At 35.7% G+C, this 6,772-nt stretch overlaps 1 long non-coding RNA gene across 1 annotated transcript; it reads right to left on the bottom strand.

Moving 5' to 3' along the window:
- Window positions 1-2,011: 2,011 nt before the first annotated feature.
- LOC141626323 (uncharacterized) lies at window positions 2,012-5,980 on the bottom strand. The gene is made up of 3 exons (XR_012535919.1): window positions 5,749-5,980; window positions 5,446-5,613; window positions 2,012-4,857 (listed from the first exon to the last, which is right to left on the bottom strand). It is a non-coding gene; the product is annotated as an uncharacterized LOC141626323 (long non-coding RNA).
- Window positions 5,981-6,772: the final 792 nt, after the last annotated feature.

Here is a 6,772-nt window from a genome sequence, read left to right as displayed (position 1 = left end):
TTCGTTACATATGTTTTTAATATTTCAATTTATTTTTGATATATTATTGCTTCTCTAACATTTATATTGTGTGATATGGCTGGGAGAACGTCGAGTTACTCCCCACTGATTGTGGTTGTTATGTTTATAACATGTCAGGTATTTGTTTGGCTGGGATATCGGTTTAAGCTAGCGAGTAGTTTGCAGATCCTACTCTTTTTTTCTACTTTCTTTTATGGTTTTAGTTTGAACACTTTGAAAGAGTTTTATTTTCGCCCTGTTTATAAAAGTGGCAATTGTTTAGACTTAACCATTTGATTTTTTATTCTTGAGAATTTTCACATTCTCGTTATAATAATACTTAGTTTTTATCTTTGTTTATAATATTCCCGACATCGACAATGTTTCCGCCAGTGTTCTGCATTAGATTTTATAGGGGATTACATTCTTAAGCCCCCACAGCTTTCCCTACAATAGACATTTATTAGTTATATGTGGAACTAGGTTTAAACCTTTGCAAAGTTGCACAGGTATATATATTGATGTTTTTAAAAAAAACTATGCTACTAATAGTTTTTTAGTATAATATTTGTTACATGTATGTATTCCTTGCAAAGTTAACAATATAAAAAATGGCATTGCTATTTTTTTATTGATTTAATAATAATAGTTCCAGTGAGTGTATAAATAATGTTAAAAATTAATTATGGAGTGCTTAAAACCTTTTCGCTTCATTTTTTTCACATTATGAGTATCCTTATTTGTTATTACGCTATATCAATGTCAAAGTTGTGCCTCGATGCTCATAATGATTAAGTAGTCAATTAGGTTGATATGGAGAGGCACCTTGAGTCTTGATATGTATAAGCGCGCGTATGTATAAGGGTCAGAGTAAACTCAACTTAACGACAAAACAGAATATCTGACTCAGCCATAGCCCCTCACTCACGCTGAGTCACGCGAGATAATTAAGGTCACACAAACAGTTGGTTTCATCCTCATAAATTACACAATTGTATATTAATCTTGTCTTTCATAAGATTTTGAGGGACTACCCACATAGCCAGATGACTAGGTGTAGTCGAATATCTGCGTGGCTCTTTTATCCGTCGTCCCTAAGAATCGTTCGGTACATCTCTACATTAATAAAACGTTGTCTTAGTTTGGCTCTTTATTTCTTCCTACATGAAAGACGATGCATCGTTTGTTCAATATATCTAAACTAATCGTTCTCATAACTTAATCGTCTACAATACCGTCTTCAATATGTGGTCTCACTATAATAGTATTGTGATAACTCTCACAAGGTGGCAACTTTTTCAATTTCATTTTTTTTTTTTTTTGGTTAGTTCTTAGTGTGTTTTATGGTTTGTCTCATATTACTCAAATATGAGACATCTTAAAGGAGGCTTACTCGTACTCAATAATTTTATATAGGATATGAAAATGTGAATGCTACCACAAAAAGAGACATATATATGAAATCAAATGAAATATAATTTCATAGGAACCCGTGAAAATTAACAACATGATGTCGTAATAAATTTCAGGCATGCAACCCAAAAGATATATAGAAATTAAGACGCAAGAGTTGCTTAAAATGGTAGGAGTAATAATCGTATATAGCCTATACTTTTAAAACAATCACAATATATACAAATGATAAGACTAACTCATGCCAGATACTTGTATATACTTCCTCCGTTCCATTAGATAGTTTACGTTTGCTTTTTACACAATTATTAAGAAAAGATGAAAACAAGTGGGGTATCTACTTTTACATATGTTAGTTTACCAAATTACCCTCATATAGATTGCCTTTTGTTTCTTGTACTTTAATAATTATGGGTGAAGACTTTTTGAAAACTCAAATGTTGTACTTTCAATTTTGTACTTGCTGACTTTTCTTGATTGTCAACTGCTTCAATATTCACTCTAGAACTGGCGGCAAAGTTAATTATTTCCCACCAAAAAAGTTGAGGTTAGTTTCCCTCTATATTCCTGAGTACAAATACTTGAGAGATACTCCAAATTTATTTCCCACCAAATTCCATTGAAATCATTGAAATGAAATATTCAAAATTTGCTTTATTTCCCACTAACATTTTTGAGTGAAAAATTCAAATATTTTTCTATAAATACATTTACTACTCCACAACTTAAAATAAACCTTACACAAAAAAATTTACAATAAAAAAAATGACTGAAAATACAACTGAACACTTCAGTCTTCAACCATCATTGCAACAACTTCCATCCACCATCAACCCACACGAAAGATCAGCCTGCACTAGCAACAACCATGCAGCAAACACAAATCAGAATGAACATGTATTTTTAAGGGAGTGGATGGAAAGAAGGCTTACTAATCCTTTGGATCCAACACTAAGTGAGGATGACGATGTTAGTCCATCTTCAATAAGTCAGCCTAAGAAAAAAAGGCTCACAAATTTGGAAAAAAAACAGATTTGTCAAACTATGACATTAAACTACAGAGAAGGAAAACTGAAACATGGTTTAATAAACCAACTCAGTGCTGATTTTGGTGTCTCAAGGGTTACCATTAGCAAGATGTGGAAAATGGTGAGCACACAAATCCAAGATGGCCAAGTAGCTAATCTCTACAGAAAATACAAAGGGAGATTACAAACACAAATCATCGATTTGGAAAAGGTAAGAGACATTCCCTTAGAAGAAGATAGAATGAAAGTTAGAGATCTTGCTACTAGTATAGGTTTACCAACAACCACTGTTTGGAGATTAGTTCAAAAAGGATTGATAAGACCTCATTCAAGTTCAATTAGACCAACTTTATCACATAAGAACAAGATTGCTAGAATACATTGGGTTTTAGGTAAAATTAGCTCTACTACTTTAAATGGTAATTTAGTTTTCAAAGCCATGTTTGATGTTGTTCATATTGACGAAAAATGGTTTTACATGACTCGATTAGCTCAGAGATATTAAATTTTGCGGGGTGAAAAAAAGCCACATAGAACATGTAAATCAAAAAGATTTATCACAAAAATTATGTTTATGGTGGCGGTTGCTAGACCTAGATTTGATGAAGATGGTAATTGTTTATTTGATGGTAAAATCGAAATCTTCCCCTTTGTAGTAACAGTACCAGCTAGAAGGGCATCTAAAAATAGACCTAGAGGAACACTAGAAGTGAAACCAATTGAGAGCATAACCAAAATAGTTGTGAGGCAATGTCTAATTGAGAAGGTTATACCTGCCATCAAAGCCAAATGGCCTCAAGGATCAAACAAAAAAAATTTCATTCAACAAGACAATGCCACATCACATATCCTAGGGTCTGATTTGGAGTTTCTACAAGCTGCCAAGAGCGATGGTTTCGACATGGAACTAGTACAACAACCCCCTAATAGTCCAGATATGAACATCTTAGACTTAGGTTTTTTTTTCGTTCTATTCAAACAATCCAACATAAGAAACCATCGAAAACAATTTGCCAGGAAATGGATTCAGTTTTAAATGCATTTGAGACAATCAGTTATGACAAACTGAAACATGTATGGGTTTCACTTCAAGCATGCATGAATGAAGTCATGAAAGTGAAGGGAAGCAATTCCTACCCATTGCCCCACTTAGGTAAAAATAGATTGACTAGATTAGGAAGATTGAGAAATCAATTAAAAGCAAACATTGGCTACATGGAAATTGCACTGAATGCATTAAACGAACCCGAGGAATCAACAAATGTGGATGAGAATGAGGCAGTAACAAATGAAAGTGAAGCAACAACAATTGAAAGTGAGGCAACAGCAGTTAACAACCAGGCAGCAAGTACTTGAAGGTTCTATGCAATTAAACAGTCAGTTTTTGAATGAACAAGAAGCACAAAAAGCCATGGAGGACAGTAAGGTGAAGTTTCTATTGTAACAAAGTATGCAACTTTTTGTACATTCACAAACTTTCAATGTAAGGGAAAGTAGCAAGTTTTTGAAATGTCATCCATGGAAAATGTAAGGTGTACTATTATGCAATTGAATTTAACTTTTTTTGTAAAGCAATTCTCAGAAACTTTAATTTAGCATATGCCTTTCATCATTGAATTGCAATTCCGGAATCTAATGTAATGCCTCAAACTTAAATTAAGTAGGGGTGGCAATTTAAGTAAGGAATGAAAGCAAATGTAAAGCATCCAATTCTGTTTTATTATGGGCGTCAATCTGCATAAGCATTCAAACCAACTCAAAGCCTCCATCTCTATTAATCAAGTGATGGCTATCTACATTAGTCTCAACAGAATTGACAAGGTGGCATTTTATAGTAACTATAAAGCTTCTAATTCATTTACTTGTAAGCCCTCAAATGATCATTGGGCAACCTGATACTAACATCAGACAAAAAATCATTAAACCAGCATGAATCCAACAAATTAAATGTCAACAACCAATATGGGTTTCATTACAATAAGATTACCACCGCAACTTAATTCAATGTCAGGAAAATTAGCAACTAGAACTACATACTGCCCTTAGAAGTAGATGTAACCAAGAACTTTAAAATAACAAGAATTACATACTGCCCTTAGAAGTAGATGTAACCTCATCATCATCCGATGAGGATGAGTCGAACTGACGATTCCAAGAAGAATCCGTATCCAGCGACCCGTCATAATAAACCTCATCCCCTTCACCATTTAATCTGACATAATCACCATCATCATTAAGATAAGCATCTTTCCAACCTCTATAACCCGGTTTATTGTAATCAATCCTTTCCTTCCTTGCCAACTCAGAATCAGTGTACCGATGTTCGCCTTCTTCAGGCCCAAATACAACATCTGGGTCGAGTTCACTAACATCATAAGGCACCTCAACCCCTTCACCATTTAATCTGACAAAATCACTGTTCCGGGTGTAATTCCAGAGCAGTTATATGTTACCACCCGTTCTTGTAGAATGACGTCTTTAGTTGAATCCTCCTGGCGGTCTCCTGAAACGATGAACAAACTGAGGGCTCGGCTTTGGACCGAGCGAACTCACTCCGACGCTCAAGTCAGTAACTTAGAGAGATAAGTTGTTGTTACTTGGTGAAGTGTATGTTGTAGAGAGATAAGGAAGATATTACCAAATGAATAGTGATTCTTAGGTTAAATTGTGGATCCTTTACTCAATGAGAGTAGAGGAGTATTTATAGACTTTCACCTTTTGTCACGTAGTGGCCAAGTGGCTAGCAGGTGGAAAGACTGACCTACCCCTCGGCCGAGGGACCCATGGCAGGCCGGCGAGCCCTGTTGACTCACCGCCGAGGGGTCTTGGATATGAGTTCGCGGATGTGTGCCTCGGCTGGCTGGTTGGCCCGGCCGAGACCCATCTGTCCGGCCGGCAGGCCTCGTCGGTTAGGCTGTCTAAGCCGTTAACTTGCTGTGGATATCTTTGACCTTGCTCAATATGTTGACTGGTCAGCGGGTGCAGAATATGCCCCATCAATCACCATTATCACTACAATAACCATCTCTCCATACAAACCTTTCCTCCATGACCACCGCCTCCTCCACGACCACCGCTTTCACATCCGCCTCTGAAACTGGCTCGATCTTCCCCAAATCTGACTTTCCCTTCTCATCAGGATTTGCCATATTTCACCACCAAAATTAAAGATCTACGAATGAAAAAAATATTTAGTGTTTGAACAAGGAAATCCTAAATTATAGATCTAGGGTTTGAAAAATACAACCCCCAGATTATAAAATAAGGATACGAAAAAATCCCAAAAACTATAAAGTAGAAAAATTACCGTAAGAATGAATGAGAGTGTTGTTGATGAGAGATTTAATAGCATAAGAAAATGGAAAATTTACGGTGGACTTTATAGAGCGATAATGAGATGATTAAATGCGGAGGTTGAACGATGCAATGAATGAGCGAGTTGGGAATTGATGAGGCAGTTGAGAGGTTGCATACTGACGATCAGGGAAATTGATGATGATATTTACAAGGGAACAATTTAATGTGGTAGATAAGAGTTGATACGGTTGTTTCTGTACCAAAAATAAATACCTAAATATAACTAACATAAGCTAGCGATAAGTAGGGTCGATCTCCACAGGGAGGCAAGGTATCTATCTGTCGACCGTCTATCTAAGTCACAGATGGGGATTTTATATTTGGTTTCTAAACTAAAAAGACTTAAAAGAAGAGTAGTAAAGAAAGAACAATAAAAGACAGAAAATGCAAGTAAGATGATCAAAAGAGAGAGAACATGTCAGGATTTCGGTTCACCATGGTAGTTTATCGACTCAGTCGCAAATAGCCTAAACAATCTACTGTGAGAAGGGTAAGGGAAAGGTCCTTCCGGTCCACTTTCTACCCTAGATTTCCACTAACTTAACTTCCGTCCTCGTTATGGTAGTCTACTGTTCATAGCAGGTATGTTCATTCCAATCTTACGATCCAGGAACGAAATTAACCAAATTAAAGTAATTTAGAAACATGCATTCAACTAAATTGGTGATACAGTTAAATTTCCATGGGGACATATTCTCACATATAAATTGTCTAGCCTCTTCGCTACATCGTCAAAATCCTACCATGGATTCCCTAGTCCTAACATAAAAGAGCTTAGCTACTCATATTACTAATGTTGTCAATATTAATAACAATGAATATGCTAACTAGAGACATAATGAAATAACAGAAATTAAGCATAAACTGAGATTATGGCAGAATAATTAAGATGAAAAAGCAAAGATTAAATCAAGGAAATAAAGAGATTAAGATTAAAAGGAGAAAGGAGATTACAATCACAAGCAATTCCGGCG

This window comes from Silene latifolia, chromosome Y (assembly GCF_048544455.1).
Source record: "Silene latifolia isolate original U9 population chromosome Y, ASM4854445v1, whole genome shotgun sequence".
Classification (NCBI taxonomy): domain Eukaryota; kingdom Viridiplantae; phylum Streptophyta; class Magnoliopsida; order Caryophyllales; family Caryophyllaceae; genus Silene; species Silene latifolia.
The sequence above is the reverse complement of the archived record's forward strand: the minus strand, read 5'-3'. Positions and strand labels throughout refer to the sequence as shown.